Source organism: Papio anubis, chromosome 14 (assembly GCF_008728515.1).
Source record: "Papio anubis isolate 15944 chromosome 14, Panubis1.0, whole genome shotgun sequence".
NCBI classification, from domain to species: Eukaryota; Metazoa; Chordata; class Mammalia; order Primates; family Cercopithecidae; genus Papio; species Papio anubis.
Window position 1 is genome coordinate 22,228,588 of NC_044989.1, and position 20,191 is coordinate 22,248,778.

Below are 20,191 nucleotides of genomic sequence, written 5' to 3' on the forward strand. Positions count from 1 at the left end.
ATCCGCCCGTCTCGGCCTCCCAAAGTGCTGGGATTACAGGCTTGAGCCACCGCGCCCGGCCTCTTTCTTTTTTTTTTTTAGAGTCAGAGTCTCACTCTGTTGCCCAGGTTGGAGTGCAGTGGTGTGATCTCGGCTCACTGCGACCTCTGCCTTACTGGTTCAAGCAATTCTCCTGCCTCAGCCTCCCAGGTAGCTGGGACTACAGGCACATGCCACCACACCCGGCTAATTTATTTTGTATTTTAGTAGAGACAGGGTTTCACCATGTTGCCCAGGCTGGTCTTGAACTCCTGAGTTCAGGCAATCCGCTGGCCTCAGCCTCCCAAAGTGCTAGGATCACAGGCGTGAGCCACCGCGCCCAGCATCACCACAACTTTCTAGATTAGCTATTGCTATTCCTATTCACAGATGAGAAAACTAAGGCTCAGAGATATTAAGAATTTTGCGAAGGGTTGCACAGTTTGTATTTGGCAATTTGGTAAATAATGTTTTGTATCATTCATTCATTGTTCTGTGTATAAATCACAGGAATGAATATTCTACGAGTAACGATGAACATGATCAAGAAGTTTAATACAAGTGATAGTTGAACACCCGTCCACAGACAAGTTCAATCAATGTTTATAGATAAAGAAGGTAAGGCATTGCTTTTGTCCAATAGGAGACACGTGCAAGGACTAAGGAAGGTTGCTTCTCGTTCACCTTTTCTTAGGGGGTTATGTAAGGATATGATTCAGACAATGAAGAATTGCTCAAAAAAGAGAAAAACTCTGGATCCAAGAATAAGTAGACCCAGCAAGATCAAACAATGAAAAGAGTTCTTGTATTTATTATTACCACTCCAATTCTAAATCTAACTTTGGAATTCTAGACCCAGATTTGAAGTTGGTGGAGAACAGATTCTGCTTATCTCTTCACCTGCTCCAATCTCTTCTTCCCCCAACTATAAATATTTGGTATTTTGTTGGTAGTTATAGAATAAAGTCACCTTCTCTTACTCATCTCATAATATATTGGTTCTCATAAATCCCAACTAACTACTAGAAGCCCTGGTTGAAACTTGAGGTTGGAGCACAAAGTAGGTTCTATAAAAACCTAGGGACCCTATTTATAACATAGTAGGGCTAAAGTTAGTGCTCCATGGGACAGAAGGGAACACAGTTAATCAAATGCTCTTTGTTTTCAGAATACCAGTACCTCTTCTTCCAAATCAGCCCTGGCAAGCATGAATGAATAGTTGGTCCTTTGGCGGGCCTCAACAACAAAGCCTAAAGGGAAATTTGCCTTCAGCCTGGAGTGGGCAGTCACGATCGCTGTGTAATTAGTGGTGACCAGCAGGAAGTTCAATTGTGTTTTTCACATGGTCTGAAGAAGCTGATTTGCCCTCATTCAACTAACCCAATAGGGAGTGTTGGACATAAAAAATCAACTGATTCCCAAATCCCATTTTAATTATTTGTTGTAGGCCCCAGTGGCCAATTTCATCAGAGAGTTTGTTCCATTTGGGTGAGAATGCTTATTCAGAATACCATGGAGACTTATTTCCAGAGATGGCAAAAAATGTGTGTTCCTGAAATGAAACCTTTCCATTATTTGCAGAAAATATAAAGGCACTGCTTCTATTAACTTTCCAGCTATCACTGATTTCATTTAAGCCAAAATATTAGATTTAGTCTATTCACAATACTGTAATCACAGCATAGTTATTGCTTTGAATTGCTGGTATTTCTACCTACTTCATTTTAGTACTTAATTTGTTTCTTTTTTTTAACATGTTATACCTCAGTATTTTAATTATACTCAGCTGAATGTATCTGAATGCTCTCAGCATGCTTCATTATTTATATTAGTGGAAAAGCACATAAAATCAAATTGCATGCTGACATTCTATAATTTGTACTTGCATATCTCTAAAATAGATTTCTATAGATACAGCAACTATTCACAGTGGCTCAAGATATGCTGTGATTTTAAAATTTAACTGAATTTTAATGTACTCCAAAAATAAAATTTATGAGTTTTCACTAGAAAATGTCTTATCTGATTATTCATATTCTACAATTATTAACTGCTCCTATTCTGCATTTGATTGAATTGTAAAAAGGTGAATTTCTTCTCTTCTTACCCCAGGCATTAAGCTGTAATTTCTGCACATTTTCAGTTTTCCATATCTAAATTGGAAATTATGTTAGATCTACTGAAATATCAAGTATAAATAAAATATAAACCTTTTTTTAAATAGAAATGGACATTACCATTTAATTTAGTCAGGAACTGTATGGCCATGTCGCCTTTCTCACTGTAATTTTTTTTGTGTGTGGGTTATGTAGACACCCTTTATCAAAAAGTTGATTTAAACTCTTTCCTTTTTCATTTGAAATTAAGAGGCAGATGCCCCAGAAAGTATTATGAAAGCCTATGCTTTTATTTTTAGTACCTCTTCAGAGGACTCAGCTATGTTCTTGGGTTTGGCAAAATCATCTCTCCATCAGCGTGTCTTAGACTAGGATTCCCCAAATAGATGCTTTGGTTTGGTCTTTAGGCTTATTCTCAACATTTAAAAGGCAGATAAATAGTAGAGAACACTGCCAAAATGTGTTTCTTCTTTGAATAATCAGAGGCACAGATGACATTAGTATAAATTTCCTCCGTGATTAGAGTTTTCTCCACTGTGCCACATGTGATTTTGAGAGAAAGAAGAGAAATGGTCCATGGAGTTGAGGGTGGAAGAGAGAATATAGCAAGCCCTTAAAGAACAAGCAAGTCAATGGAAGGCAGAATGAAAGCTACAAGGACTTTTCAGGTGGAGCCATTTCCTGAAGAAAGAGGAAAGCATATCGTGAATTTAAAAAAAACAACGCATATGTAAGTAAAATATTATAATGGGGCTTGTGACTGGTTAAAATACAAAGCAAGTACGCCTGCGTGATGAGAAATAAGATCTAGCACCTGAGAATAGAGGGACCTTGCACAGGTGAAGATCCTGGCTGCATTTATTTAATTTGACAGGCAATGGGGAGCTCTTAAATATTTGTGTGCAGAGGGCTAGAGGTTGTCCAGGTTGTATAGCAGGAAAATGAATCTGGCAGTGTGTGGGGGATATTGGGTATATTACTGGAGATTGAGTAAACAATTTGGAGGCCATTAGAGCAACCCAGGAAATAGCTGATTCAATTTAAGTCCAATCTGGCAATTTAGTGAGTACCTAAATTGAGAAGGGCACAGTGCTAGACAGTGGGTAGGCACAAGTAATAAGACAGTCTTTGTGGCTCTTTGAAGTCACGGACCTATGATATCCTTAGTAAGTGTTGGGAGAAGAAAGAAAGGAGATCTATCAGAAAGGAGGGAACAAAGAGGGAAGGAAACAGAAAAGGGAGGGCAAAAAGCAGGCAGAAAGGTAAGATGGGACTGAAGAAGGCAAGGAAATGATTTAACCATAGATGGAAAATAGCAAATAAAAAAATCTGTATAACTATCTGCCAATAACTATAAAACTTTAAAGAATTACACAATTTCATAAAAAAATGATTAAAATTAATTCATTTACCAGAGACTATCGGAGTATAGAAATATCTAGTTTCCTCTTCTTTCTGATGACACAGATATATATATGAGCAGAAAGGCTGTGCAATACTTACAGTGTGGTCCGTCTGACCTCCCATCGCAGTTCTCCGTCCTCTTCCGCCTGCTAGCGTAATGGAGTAGATCTCCTGTTTCCTCCTTCCCTTGTTCCCTCTTTTCTGATAGATCTCCCTTCTTTCTTCTCCCAACACTTACTAAGTATATCATACATCTGTGACCTCCAACCTTCTGCACACAAATATTCAAGAGCTCCCCATTGCCTGTCAAATTAAGTAGATGCAGCCAGGATCTTCACCTGTGCAAGGCCTACAGGAGGACTAATCCACAAAATGAAAGGAAGGTGGAAGTGGGAATGCGTGAGTGAAACAAAATCCTTTCATCTCAACATGCTGTATGAGACAGTGGCTTGAATGATGATTACATGATTATTGTATTAAGCCATTTAAATATATTAGCCTACCCTTCCTGAAATGGAAAAACATGTTCAAAAACTATCAAATAGATACTGACTTGATTGATATCATAAGCATGTTCTACCAATCATCTGAGAAAAAGATAATTGCAGATAATAATTAAAGAACCTAGGTTTGGGGAAAATATCCTGACCGATTTTAGATGTTGCAAAAACTTGACAATGTGTGTGTGTGTTTATGAAACAACCTAATTTATTAACATAGATGTATGTAAATGTAACATATGTATAATTTTATACATAAAAGTTCAGAAATTATAATCTATAATTATGCAAAATTTATTCTGAGCAAGAAAGGATGATACAAAGTAAAAAAAAGGTCTAATATATTTTATTACTCTAATTGGTAGACTAAGAACTACAATATTATCTTGCAGAACACTAAAGGGTGTTAGATAAAAATCAAAATTCACTTCTAAACTTTAAAAACTCCTGTAAGTAAAATTAAAACAGAAAGTAATTAACATGAAAATATATATATAACTGATATCAGCAGCAAATATCACAATAGAGGCCTTCATATACATTAAATTCTGTTATAAGGAGTGCTTCCTATCACTATTATTATTCTATAATGTTGTAAATTTTCCAGGGGAGTGGAAAGAAAAATAACACAAGAAAAAATTAAAACCAAATTTCAATAATTTTAAGTAATATGATTGCTGACCTATACAATGTGAGATAATCAACTGAAAAATAGTTGGATTCACTATATGTTATGTGAAGATATTAGTGGCTTAAACAATAATATTAATACACCCTTCAGAAGTTTACTAAGGAACACACACACACACACACACATGGGAAAATGAAGAGTCATACAAAGTTCTTGTTTAAAGATAGACATGGTTTTACCTCTCCCCAACTTAATTTTCTTATTAAGTTAAAATTCATTCAAAATTCTACTTGATTTAATATTGGGAGATAATAAAATGATTAAAAATTTCATCAAGAAGAAAGAGCATGAAGTAATATCCAACATCATTTCTTAAAAGTAAAGTCTGCAGTACACTGAAATTTGTTGCAACATATATTAAAATGCATTGTAGTGTTTTAGTATCGGAAGTAATATGGTAAAGAGCTATTTCAAATAGAAAAAGGTGGGTTTTTCAATGATATCATTGACATAAACAGCTAATTGTTTATAAAAAGAAATAAAATAACATCCCTACCTCACACTTTTCACATGCAAATTTCTAGCTAGACGGCTATATAAATGTAAAAATGAATGAATCAATTAATAAAAATGGACTTATTCATATAAGAATGAGTATTTCTATAATATTTTGCGTGCAGAAAATAAGTAAAATAAGACATAACGGAACAACACTTTTTAATACTTCAAGTTTAAAAAATCATTAAAATGAAATGTAAAAATATTAAATGTATTTACAACACATATCAAGTAGTGATGATGTTAATACATTATTGTGTTATTATAAAGATCTATTGCTGTATGATAAGATAAACAACAAATCAAAAGAACTGAAAAGGTTAAAAAATAGAAACAGACACTTCACAAAAGGCCTATGAACATGTAAAAACTGCACAAGTATAATCATAATGAAGTGAATGCAAATTACAATGAGAATACACTATTTTTCTCTATCAAGCTGGCAGAAACTATAAAAAGAGAACTGCCAGTGTTGTCAAGGGTTGGAGGAAAACAGAAATGCTTCCACAGTGCTGCAGGTGTATAAATTGGCACAACCTTCCTGAGCAGCCATATGCAAAGCATTTTAAAAAGGACTAAGAATGTGCAGACTTCTGATTAGTAATTTTTCACTTCAGGTAACTAGCAGCACAGATATAAGTAATAATTTACAAACACTATCACACAGAGTTTTCTGGCAATGTTTTTTATAATAGCAACAACAGAAAAAGAAAAATCAATTAAATCTTCAAAGGTAACATCATGGTTGGCTAAATGTGCTCATAATATATATTTAGATTTAAAGGTATAATTAACATATATCATAAGGTGGAGCAATCTCAGTGTGTATCACAGACAGAGGGAGATGCATAAATTTTTGCTTCCACACACACATGATTACATGCATTAAACTGGAGTCATAATGGAAGGAAATAATTCCATGATCACTTCTGAGGAGTGGTCTTACAGTTTTTTAAATTTCTTTGGCTTACATCTATTTTATACTTTTTCTAAGATGCACCAAATAGAATTGCATTTAGAAAAACAAATATGTTATTTTAAGACACAAAGAAGCCCGAAAAGATATTATAAGAAAACAGTTATCATATTCTTCTCATATGGTAAAAATCCCTGACTTGGGTAATGGAAATATCAAATTCATTGGTGGTCATGAATCTTCTTCTAACTAGGTCAAATTAGGTTATACTCTATGACAAATCTCTTCCTCTGTGTAAGCCTCAGTTTATTCCTTGGCAAAAGGAGAAGATTCAACTTTATGATTCCTGAAATCCCTTGAGATTTCATGATTACTAAAAGTATGTTGCACACACATGTGATTTATTTGCATTGTTTTAAACTCTCTGATTTTCTCCCTGATATATAAGCTCCTGTGCCCTGATTCTTTGCTGAGGGAAAAATTATACTTTCTCTTTTGTTGTCAAAATAGAAGATCTGGTCAAGTAGGGGGATCTAAAACAAAATAAGTGAGTCCCGTCTCCATTGCTCTGATCAGACAGTGAAGAGAAGAGTCACACAGGGACTGGAGGAATCTTTATGCCTGTGAATGGCTAGTGGAGAAGCTGCTGTGTTACAGGAGGAGAAAAGCAGAGAAGTGTATTGAGCCAGAAGAACTTGGAGCAACAGAAGTTGGGTGACCATATAATTTATCTTAAAAACAGGGACTTCTGGAGAATTTAAGGAGTGTTTACTAAAAATTATTCTGAAACAATAGGTAAAATGAGACTGTCTCAGGAAAAATAGGACTTAAGATGACCCTAAATATAAGTCCTGGAATTTGGGAAAAAAATATTCTTCTCCCTGAATAAAACCTAAGAAGAAAGAAAAGAAGTTACATTTAAGTGATAAAATCTGTTATTGAGGGACATTTGAGAGAGACTTGCTGGCCACTAAGAAGGTGCCACCCTTATACAAACTGTAGATCTGTTAACTTTCCAATGATGTGAGACCTTCCCAGATTCACCTCCATACTCATATGGAGGCCTGCTGGCTGGAGTACAATTTACACTCCTAATAAAATTTTAAAGGACACAATGATTTGTTTATCATACCACCATAATTCCTTGGGTCACTAAACACATTCCTACATTTAACTATACTTGTAGAGTATCCAGCACACGACACTGAGTGACCAACCATTGTCATCTGAGGACAGGATATGAGACTTTCAGTGCTAAAACCAGGATAGTTCCTGGAAAACCGGGATGGTTGGTCACTCTACCAACAGATCAAAACCTCCCTCTGGTAAGGTACTCAGCTGATTTTCTCTCTATTCATTTCCATATTTTGATGTTTTTGTTCTCTAAATTGTGTCTAAATTGTGCAATAAATATTGTTGTGGACTGAATTGTGTCCTCCCAAAATTCATGTGATGAAACCTAATTCCTAGTACCTTGAAATAGGACTGTTTGGAGATAGAGTCTTTACAGAAGGAATTAAGGTGAAATAAAGCTGTTGGGGTAGGCCCTAATCCAATATGAATAGTGGCCGTCTAAGAAGAGGAAGAGACACCAGAGATGCACAAGCACAGAGAAAAGGCCATGTGAAAACCAGAAGAAGACAGCAATATACAATCCAAGGAGAGAGGCTTTCAGAAGAAACCAATCTGGTGATGCCTTGGTCTTGAACTCTTACCCTCCAGAGCTGTGAGGAAATAAATTTCTGTTGCTAAAGTCCCCCCAGCATGAGGCACTTTGTTATGGCCTCCCTAGCAAACTAATACCAAGACACCACAAAAGTCATTTTGTCCTGAACCTCATTGCCTAAAAGACTTGAAAATCTAAATTCTCTGGAGGAATGGTTTCATGGTGGTTGGAAATGTGGCAATCCATCTAGTTTCAACCTAATTTTTTTTCAGTGATTTGTACTCTAGGAATAGCAATCCAGATTTTTCATAAGCCTTCAAATTGCATTTCATTTCTCCTTCATTAAGAAATCTGCATGATTTGCATTCTGTCCATCTGTCCAAGTTCATTTCATCTCTCTGAGGAGTTGACCTGTCTTTCTGCTTAGTACATATAATTGGTTTTGATGTCCATGTTAGATCAAGTTTAATTATCAGGTGGCCAATAGTCCCCATTGGCTTAGTTACTCCAAGTTTACTCATTTAGAATATATTGTTATTTAACAACACATCAGAACTGAAATTATTGTAGTTAGAGTCTGTCATTTAAGCCTTTAAATCATACCCACAGCACATTATAGTTTTGTTCACTAATTACTAAGTATATTATGAAAAAGCAAATTAACATTTTGAAAATAAGCATCCAGCATTACATTCATGAAAGTGGAAAAATACTTTTTTCCCTTCTCATTGGGAAGACTTTAAATTTAATCCTTTTTCTTACTTTAACATTTAAATTTCTTGTTGAAATAGAAGCACAAGTTCTTGGTCTCAGTCGACTAGAGAATCACATAATTCACTGAAGAGCAGTATTAGACCAACTAACTAGTGATCTGGTCTTATGTTAGTTTTAGTCTCTGCTTCAACAACTCTTCTCTGAAGTCTCCTAAGCAGATGGGGTGATCTTATTCCTAATATTACCCACTGTTCTCCTTCCCCTAGTTCACCATTTGTTATAATCTGAGACACTCCTGATTCTTTTTTTTTTTTTTTTTTTTCATGAGACTATTCCCTGAAAGCGTTATGGACATGGACAAATATTCTCTCATCTATCCAATGGTGCATCAGAGGCTCTCATACTTAAATGTAATTCCCCCCCCCCCGAAAAAAAATTAAGAAGAAGAGTGTTGAACATTGTATAAAGTGTTCTTTAAGATAGGATCAAAGATTGAATTCCTTCTCAGGATTGCTGAGACTGTACAGACCTGAAGGATTCTAACTGGTGCCTAGTGTAGCACCTGGCATATAGTAGGCCCTTGATAAATGTGTTTTGAATCAACTAAGCTAATATTTTCAGAAAAAAAAAAAAACACTATAAGAAAACAATCTGGCAAGGAGAACCATCAAGGTTAGATGTTGCGTATATTTTGAACTATTAAAACGGACATGAAGTATGAACAAGAGTCAGATGACATTGAGGAAGAAGCACATTTACCTTCCTAAGAATCCTGCAGGCAGCTACAAGTAAGTAGGTGCATAGCTTCTGAAATCTTGACAGTGCAGGCAAGCAAATTCAAGAGATGCAGTTTCTTTATGATGTCTCCATTTATGGTTTAGCTCTGATGGAAGTTTCCCTCAAAAGATGGCACTGGCAGAATTCATCCCAATTGCCTCAGCCTGCCCCAGGGATGCACCTTTTGAGGCCTGCTTTGCAGACAATTGTGATGGTATGATCATTTTTTCTGGGGCAGGCTTAGTGGTATCATAGTCTTTTGAATTGGAAGCAGTAAGAGTGAAAAAATATAAATACAATTTAACTGTCAATCTCCTTGATCCCTTCAAGACAATATGCTTATTTTATGCAGGAGAACATTCATAATCACATGATATTGTTCTTTAAAATCAAAGGTTACGTTCTCCTTTGCATTTTCAAAAATATTTTACTCCATATTGCCTTAGAATCCTCTAATAGGATTTCCTATACTCTACTTTCAATTTGAGTTTTTAAATTTGTTTTTTTCTGAACTTTTTATATTTACTTATGAGGTAATTTTCATAATGCATCATTTATGCTACACTGAAAGATGGAATCAATGATCTTAAATAGAAATGAAAATGTTTCATGTTTCAAATTTGTTTTGGCTAATATTTTTATGACTATATTATTTTTATTTTTTGGACTTTTTATTTTATGGACCATATTTGTAGCTAATTTTTCCTTAAAATTACTTGCCCATTTGAAAGACTTATTTTATTGGCATATGAGATTTCTCTTTTGCTATCTCCTGAAGCCAGTAGACTTGCTAATGTTTAAATATCTTTATTCTTCTTAGGATGGGTATCAGTTAGGGTTACATTTGGCTGCAAGTAAAACAGTCCCAGAAAACAACAGCTGACACAAGATGTCACTGATTTTTCTCTTAAATAAAAGAAGATAAGAAGTAATCCAGGATGAGCATAGTTGGCAGTATGTACTTAAACTGACTCCAGTGATGCACTAGGCTTTGGCATTTGTCCTGAGATCCAAGATGGACACCAGAGCTCAAGACCACATCCACAGCAGGAGAGACAAAGAGAGAAAGAACAGCCCACCATCTCCCTCTAAGGGGACCTTTAAGTCTCATGTAACATTTTTATGTATATCTTACACAACCTGGTCTCAGGACCACATCTACATTTAAGGAAATTCTGGAAATACAGTTTTTGGTAAACACATAGAAAAATCAACATTACCTTTCATGGAAAATCAGGAGAATAAATGTCAAGAGGAAATCCATGGTTTCTAAACATGGGGATTTAAAGAGATGCCTGTTGTAATTGCAAGGTCATGCTGAATTCCTAGGCTAATGGTAGCCGATGGAATCAGAATCAGTATAACAAAAGTAGGAATATACATGCATAATAAGTATTTGCTGAATGAAAAACACAAATGATGGAATAATGTGTTTCTGATGTAACTTAAATGGATGGCAAATATTTGACTTCACTCTGCTCTGTTTCATGAACTTCCTGCCTATCCCTCAGCCTGTGTTGTTAAATGCCAGGAAGTCTGGTTGAAATTTGACTGGAATAGGGATCAATAGTTGTCAGCCTGGTCATAGGTTGCGCCTACTCACTAAGTGACCTTGAATTATTTACTTTTATTGAGACTGGGTTCCCCCATTTACAAAATAGGCATAAAATACATTTTTATTGATTAACTCATTCATTCAACAGATATTTATTGATTAGTTTTTATGTACTAGCCCTAGTGCTGGACAATAGGAAGGTAACCAAAACACAGTGCATGCTCTCCCAGAGTTTAGCAGAGAAGATAGACTGAAAATAATCTCCAAATTAATGTATTTTTACAAATGATTATAAAGTAAATTCAGGGTGGTATAAAATCTAATGGAAGTCCCTAACTTAATTCACAAGACTTGTGTAAGAGCAATATGCAATGTTCATCATTATGTTGCCTGACAGTTAATGAGTGCTCGATGTGTGTTAGTGCCTTCCCCATCCTCCTTAAGTCAGAGAAGTAAAAACATGCACAGCTAAATAAAGTACAGCATCATTTCTATGGTAGTAAGTTCTGACCATGTTTTACTGCAGTCAATCAGATTCAATGCATGCAGGTGAAAGATTGAGCCTGTTTGGAGAAAGGGGAGTCAAGGAAGATTTGATGTAAGATGTCACATTTAAACCAGATCTGTTAGAATAAAGACAGGCAACAGGCTGGGCACAGTGGTTCACTCCTATCATCTTACTACTTTGGAAGGCCGAGGCAGGAGAATCACTTGAGCCCAGGAGTTTTAGACCAGCCTGGACAACATAGTGAGACCCTGTCTTTACAGAAAAAATTCTTTTAATTAGCCAGACATGGTGGCACACACTTATGGTCTCAGCTGCTCTAAAGGCTGAAGTGAGAGGATTGTTTGAGCTCAGGAGGTCAAGGCTTTAGTGAGTTGTGATCACACTACTGCACTCCAGCCTGGGCAACAGAACGAGACCCTGTCTCAAAAAAAAATTAAAAAAAATAAAAGATAATAATGGATGCTGGTGAGGAGGCAGAGAAAGGGGAGCCCTTATACTCTACTGGTAGGAATGTAAATTAGTACAGCCACTGTGGAAAAATCTAAAAATAAATCTACCATATGATCCAGCAATCTCATTGCTGGGTAGATATCCAAAAAAAAAAAAAAAATTTCAGTACCTCAAAAAAAATTCCTGCACTCCCATGTTTACTGCAGCACTATTCATAATAGCAAAGACATGGAATCAACTTGTGACCATCAACAAATGAATGGATGAAGAAAATGTGGTATCTTTTGGAATATATCACCACGGAATACTACTAAGCCATAATACAATGAAATTTTGTCATTTACAACAATATGGATACAACTTGGGGATATTACATTAAGTGAAATAGGACAGTCACGGAAAGTCAAATAGCACATCTTCTCATTCATATGTGGGAGCTTAAGGATAATTGAACTCGTGGAGTTAGAGAGTAGAGTGATGGCTACCAGTGATTGGGAAGGGAAGTAGGGAGAGTGGATAAAGAGAATATGGTTAATGGGTACAAACATACAATTAGATAGAAGGAATAAGATCTAGTGTGGCAGCACAATAGAGTGACTATGGTTAAAAGTAATTTATTGTATATCTCAAAATAACTGAAAGAGTAGAACTGAAATGTTCCTAACACAAAGAAATGGTAAATGCTTGAAGTGATGAGTATTCCAATTATCCTGAGTTGACGCATTGTTAACTTATATCAAAATATCTCATGCATCCCATAAATAAGTGCAACTACTATGTATCCATGATAATTAAAAGCAAAAAAATTAAAATAGAATAATGAGGATTAAACCAAGAAGGGAAGTAGAGGAATTTTCAAGAGAGGGAATAGACTGAGATATGATGATTCTCAGGTGTCCTGGGCTTCCACACAAATGGGAAGCCCATTCCATTTGCTTTCCTCCAGTTTTCTAAACCTCAGTTTTCTATGCCCCCTTCACTCCTTAATGTGCTTCCTTTTCACCCATTAAGAACTTAAATCCTTCAAATTGTCCTTCCCTGTCCCTTTCAGGAAAAAAAAGATAAATCCATTCACTCTGGGAAGTACATAATATGCCAACTTGAAAACTCTTTGATGGAACAATATAATAAAATGTATAAAATCCAAACAAACAGCCTACCAAAGCCAATGTTATTTTGAAACTAAATGCTAAAAACTTCAAACCAATTATAAGCTAAAAATCAGTGTTTTATTTATATATTCTCTCTTGAAAGCATTGCAAATCTTGTCTTCTTTAAAGCAAAATACAAGCAATATATATCAACTAAATAAAAATTACATAGTTCAATTACAGTTACAGAACCTCATAAATGTTGAAACTATTTCCTAAAATGATTGGACCTAATCTCATGCCACTAAATTAAGTAGTTTTGGAAAATGAGTGTGTGGGTGTGTATTATTTTTTGATAATAATTTACTAAAATTAAGGTTTTTGTCTAGTGGACCAATTTTGTAAGGAAAAAGAAGGATGAAAAGCATACATAAAAATGAGGACATCATCCACCCAGGTATGATACGGTAGCCTAAATAAATAGGTATAAAAGAAAAAGCAATATAAAATCACAGTACCTAAATGAAAGGAGTAAAGTCAAAAAAAATCAGGAATGGGTTTGAAATTGAATGCCATTGGAATTGTGTGGGAAGCCAAACACTATTATTCAAAACAAAATTAAAATTCCAAATCATGTTCTGTCAAGATTAAAGAGTAGGTGAAGCTCTTAATGTTGGAATTTAAGTCATCAACAAAAAGGAGGAGAGATATTTGGAAAGCAATGGGGCTTTGTGCCCCCCAAAATATGTTAACATTGATAAAAATCTTCTTCCCCCATGAGGCTTTGAGGAGTAGCACACTGTAATCCCTAACTGCACCGTTGCTCATATTCTGCTTTGGGTTTTAAAAAGGTGTCCCACAGCATCAGTTGAATGCATGTATGGCGCAGACTATATCAGACACCAGGGAACCTAGGTCATGTAGCCAGGTCATCTAACCTCCTCTTATGTATAGCCCACTGTATCATTCCTAGGACTTGTTCAGCGCTACTTCAAGTGATGCCTAGGATTTTGAATTGGTGCCACTTGGAACAACCAACTTATTAAATGATTTGAGAATGATTTTAATAACTGAATATGCATAGAACATAGAGAAAAGGGAATATCATTATAGCCACGTTGTACAAATTTCACAAAAACATTAGTCCTCTACATTGCATTCTCCAGATGGCATGCAACCACCCAACCCAAGGGCATTTTTCTTCTATACTCATTTTATTATTGAGTTTATTAGTGAATAAAACAGATTATAATGAAATACTGTCACAGGTAAAGGACAAATGGGCATAATTACCATTTTAGGGGATCATTCTCTTCTCTCAGTTATTCCTTGAAGGTCCTCATGGAGATAAGAACAAGTGATTATTTTTAAAAATTAATAATCCTATAGAGAACAAAAAACAGTATCAGTCATGGTGCTATGAAAGCTTAGGTAATGATGGTATGAGAAGAAATAAATTAAAAAGTTTTACTACAACAAGGTGAAGGTAATATCATCTAACTATGGTACATCCTATAATTGTACCTGAATGACAGGTAGCTTAGAGCTGTTTAATATCTATTAACTTATGTATTTGCTCACTTTACTAATTGACATTGTTCATTAATGGGTTTCTACAAAAGTAGGCTTATTTGTTTCTCTTTAACTGTTTCCTTCTATTTTTGCAGGAACCATCTGGGCTGAGTACACTAATTTATTAGGGCAAAAATGATAATGATTTTGATGAAATTAAACAGTCATGTCCTCATTAGGATTCCTTGTTGGTAGGCTTTTGTATACTACCCACTAGTTATTGGATATTTTCTTTAAAAAATATTATCTTGAAATTATATTGTGAGTATGCTGTGATAATGCACAAGGCAGCGTCACAATCTCTTATCTCTTCTTTAAAATGATTTGGGTTTAGGTATCTTATTTTTATCACATTCCAGAAAGACATTGTTTTCTTAATTGGTATGCTAGTACTCTCCTGGCACCATTCCTGCATTCAAAGCCATATTTGTTTTTCGTATCTGAGATTTCTATTTTTATATTCATCAGATTTGGTAACTGATTTCATGTTTTGCTATTATTTGCACATTCTGCTCAGTTTGTTAGGCACCTCTAAACCTTATGTTTTAATCTTATTCTATCTCTCTTATTTTTCCTTTTTATATGACTTCATCTTTTTAAACAAAACAATTGTCACTGAATTTTCTCTGCTAGTATTATCGTTCAAATATTCCTGAATTTTAACTTGCATAAATTTTGAAGTATATCTAGTTAATGAATTATTTATGACCAACTTCTTAGCTAGGATCTTCATTTCGCACTACATTGTCCAACTGTCCCCTGATAAACCTACGGTGAATTTGTCATTAGTACATACTATGTCTGTAGCCTGAGTGACATTCTTAGCAGTGGGCTTGAACTCCCTGCCAACTGAGCTGCGACCTTGGTTAGAATAAGATTTAGGAAAATCTGGCAAAGATAATAAAGGATTTCTAAAATATCAGCAGCCTACTAACATTAAACTGTATTAGTGTCAGCATCACCTGGTGCAAACAAACAAAAACATTACAAAATAACAGAATATAACCAAGGATATCTGTGCAAATTCAAACTTCAAATGAATTTGGAAACAAGAAAACATTTTGCAGCACAAAAGAATAACAATTCAAGAACAATCAGGGCTAAACTTGACTTGAAAAGATTTTTCACACTGTATACAAAAAGAAGAGAGATCCTACGAAATCTATTTTAAAGAAACAAAGGAGCACTTTGGCATTAAACAAGAGAAGGCAATGAATACATCTTTACAAATGAAAAATATGCAAAAGTAAAATTAAAATAATTGTTGAAATTATTAAAATGTACAATAAGAAATGCAGAAAAACAATAGAAAGAATAAAGAAAGGAAAATGACAAACAGGTCATGGAGAAAAGACTGTGGGTGTCTAGCTTGTGAATAATACAAAATCTTAAAGAAACCAGAACAAAAACTAGGGAACTGATCATCATAATTACACGCATTTCTTAAGAGTTCTCAGCCTCGTAAGTTCACAAAGGAATTCAGGAAAAATACAAAGATATTCTCCATTTTTACATTAAATAACATGACTGCTCAAGTAATTTGGATCATGGTTTACTTGCAATTTTATTTTACAGTTTTATGTATAGAGTTCTCACCCATCTCTTATTAAAGCTACTTTTATGTATTTTACATTTTTGTTACTAATGTGAATGAAATACCAGTTTTCTTATTTTTTCTCCTAGCAAATTATTGCTTTGAAGGTATGTATCTTTAAACCTTCTAATATGCTAAATTTATGCTAGACTAATCAATACATTTTAGCTTATTCTTTTATATTAATTTACTATATTGTATTATTTGAATTCTTCTTTGAATATTTATTCTCATTAGTTTTCCCATGTCTTATTCTAACAATTTAAATTTTTAAAATAATTAAATAAGAATAATAAGACTAGAAATGACTTTGTTGTATCTGTTTCCAAAAGGAGTACCTAGGATTTTCACCTACAAGTACAAAATTGATTCCTAATTTAACATAGATCAACTTTGTCACTTTATAGAAGTAATGTATTTTCATTTTATAAATGAATATTTGTTGTCAATAGTGGTTAAATATTACCAAGTGTTATGCCATTGTGACTTTTTTCTTTTTCAAGTTTTTAAATTATTGATCTATTAGTAGATTCAGTATTTCTCTCAATTTACTATCTTGGGTTTGAAATATTTTAGAAATTGAGCACATCACATTCAAAGATTACAGATATTTTTATTTGCTTGTTTGTTATTTTTTTTCATAATTTAATAAAGGAAACTTTATTTGTTTTGGAGAAGATAAGCTAAAGTGAATCTGACAATGAAGGTGAGTAAAGTCACCTTTAGGCATATATTTTGAAAGTTTATTAAATAAATGCAGTATATATTATTAAAAAAAACAAGAAATAAAAGTGCATAACAGCACTTTTATTAAATAGTATCACAGTGAACAAAAAAACAAAATTAGATAATGTAAGATAAACAATAACTAAAGTAATTAGATAGAAATACAATAATGAAATATGATACAACTGTGTGAATAAAATACCTAATTGTTAAATTACCATCAGCCAAAAGTACTTTCCAGGATCTGAGTTAACTATCTCTTTATCTGACAGTCTGCACTCTCCCAACCAGTTAAAGGGATTTTTTTTTTAATTCTAAAAAGTAAAGAAAAAAATTATTCTGTAATTTTGTTATTGTATGTGTGCTGTGTTTGCCTTTGTGTTTGTGTGTGTGTGAGAAAGTGTGTGTGTGTGTGTAAGAGACAGAGAAGGAATCAGAATGCATATGACATTCTGCTTGACTAATGCAACTTCACTCTTAGCAGTTTTTTTTTTTTATTTTCAAAGGTTTTGCAAAAACTGAGATCATAACTTATACTGAAAACATTACTTGCAGTTCGTTAAATGCTCTCTTAGTCTAACTGATCTCCATCTCCAGTTTTATCTTCCCAAGTGGCTATTCTCTTATACTAACTTGATATACTCTGAAATGTTCATATTAGCATTTTGTTTCAAAAGGAAATAAGCATTTATATATATGGAGTAAACCAATCACATCTAATTTTCTATATTATGTGCACTGCTTCTTGCTGTTGGAGGGTGATAGCTACAAGCTGGAAATACTTCCACTCACTAGAGATTACTGTAATAGTAATAATGGGGAGGGGAGGACAGACAAACATCCCAAGATTAAACATAGGCCGTAAGTCCTGATGGTGCTTGAAGGTGGATGAGTGCCCCGAGAACAAGGATTGGCTCTGTAAATGTAGATTTAAATTATACTAGATGTTACAAGATAAATGAGGCCTTGACAACAGTGCAGAGAGGGTGAAAGAAAGAATTCTAAAAGGTAACCCTATTGTATACTTTGTCTTCATTGAAAGAGAGATTTTCCTTTTAAATGTAACTAGTATTTTAAAAGATACTATGGAGTAGACAAGAGTTAAAAAAATAGACCTCAGAAACAAGAACATTAGACAAAGGGGATGATAAACGAAACAATAACTACTAATCCTAAGAGTAGGGAGAAACAGCTGGCTGAGCTGAATTAACCTACTGAAACTTATGGCAAAACCTCTACTCAGTGTTTTCCTGCTGAAGGGAAAATTCCTTGTGGATGAGGTTTTTGTCTTTCTGTTCACCATTACAGTCAAAGCATACACTATAGTCAATGCATTCATTCATCATTCAGTAAATATGTACCCAACATGAATGTTGCTGTGTGCCAGGCACTATTCTAGTCCCACTTTACATCCGTGAATAAAAGAGAAATGTCTGATTTTGGACACTTTACATTTCAGAGCAGTGAGATACACAATAAATACAAGTAAGTAAATTATATAGTGTGTTAAAAGATGGTTGCTGCTATGGAAAAAAAAATTAGATGAGGGTAAGGGAGAATGAGAATGCCAAGAATGAGTGGTACAATTAAAATGGAGTGTTCAAGGAAGATTCCATTGGGAAGGTTATATTTCAGTAGGCTTGAAGGTGATGCAGGAGTAAGCTGTGCGACTATCTGAGGAAAGTGAATTCCAAACAAGATGCTGTCTTTTTAGGATGTAAGTTTTCAAAGTTGAACTTATCCATTGCTAAAATAACTGCTATACTTAAAAAGAAGAATGCTGACCAGGTGCGGTGGCTCGTGTCTGTAATCCCAAGCACTTTGGGAGGCCAAGGTGGGCGGATCATGAGATCAGGAGTTCAAGACCAGCCTGACCCACATGGTAAAACCCCATCTGTACTAAAAATACAAAAAAAAAAAAAAAAAAAATTAGCTGGGTGTGGTGGCACACACCTATAATTTCAGCTACTCTGGAGGCTGAGGCAGGAGAATGGCGGGAACTCAGGAGGCGGAGCTTGCAGTGAGCTGAGATCCGGCCACAGCACTCCAGCCTGGGCAACCGAGCGAGACTCCGTCTCAAAAGAATAAAATAAATAAATAAATAAATAAATAAATAAATAAATAAATAAAAAGAAAGAAAGAAAAATGCTGAGAGTCTGGAAATAAAAGAATTTTTAAGTCTCACTACAAGCCATCTTAAACCCTAACCCTTTCTCTTGGACAAATGAATACACTTTTTCTAAATTCACTTTCTTACTTATATGATAGATTTTTAAATAATATCTATCATTTAGGTGTATGATGCATGAAAATACTCTTCTTACAAGGCTTAGCTCATAGTGCCTATTAAATAAGAGTTATTCATTCATAAAACAAATATTTATAGAATGATGATGATCTTGATTCAAAAATCCTTCTCTTCTGTTCACAGCAAATTGACTTTTTTCCTTTTCAGTAAGAAAATTTTAAATAGTTTTAGAATTACCTAAATTTCTAAAATGGCCATTACATAACTTAAGATTCATTAACTTGTCATGTCTTAAATGTGCTATTTAGGAATTTATCATTAAATATTTAAATTTCCTTTCATTCTCACAGAACTGCTATTCAAAGGTAAAGATACTATTATCCAGTATGAAGTGACCCCATTTATTAATTCATTATTTCAGTCACCTTTAATTTATTCTACCAATATTTGTTGAGTGACCTGTACCTCAAGTGGTCCCTTAGTGGTACCTAACAATCATCTTATAGTCTCTTGTAGTCTCCATTCTCCTGGAAATTATGGCTATCTTCTTCTTATGTGGAAGCTTAGATACCCAAGTGTGATGTCTTCAGTGAACAAAGACTATTATGAGCTGGGCGTGGAAGTCCATAGCATCACTTCTGCCATACTCCATTTCTCAGTCCAAGTTTACCCAGATTTTAGAGAAGGGCAATTATATCTCTTTCATGTTAGTAGAGTATTAAAGAATTTGCAGGCTATGTTTTAAAATTGCCATTGTCTGACCTCTAGCCATACATTATTTCTATTATTTTCACATGGAAAGTATACTCACCCTCTGAGAACTGTAAAACTCCACACATAATGACTCCATCTTATATGGTTTGGCTATGTCCCCACCCAAATTTCATCTTGAATTGTAATCCAAATTGAAATTCCCACATGTTGGAGGAGGGACCTGATGAGAGGTGATTAGATCATGGGGGTGGTCCCTCCATGCTGTTCTCATGACAGTGAGTGAGTTTTCATGAGATCTGATGATTTTATAAGCAGCTTCTTCCCCTTTTGCTCTGAATTTCTTTCTCCTGCCACCATGTTGAAAAGGACATGTTTGCTTCTCCTTCCACCATGATTGTAAGTGAGATCTTCCCAGCCATGCAGAACTATGAG

General features: G+C 34.6%; 1 long non-coding RNA gene across 1 annotated transcript in view; it reads right to left on the minus strand.

Moving 5' to 3' along the window:
• LOC110741033 overlaps positions 1-19,584 on the minus strand; it is a 29,576-nt gene extending 9,992 nt beyond the window's left edge. Inside the window, exons 1-2 of the long non-coding RNA XR_002516553.2 lie at positions 19,511-19,584; positions 14,199-14,288 (exon numbers count right to left, since the gene is read on the minus strand). This is a non-coding gene — a long non-coding RNA (uncharacterized LOC110741033). The remainder of the gene's footprint in view (positions 1-14,198; positions 14,289-19,510) is intronic.
• Between the last annotated feature and the right edge of the window lie 607 nt (positions 19,585-20,191).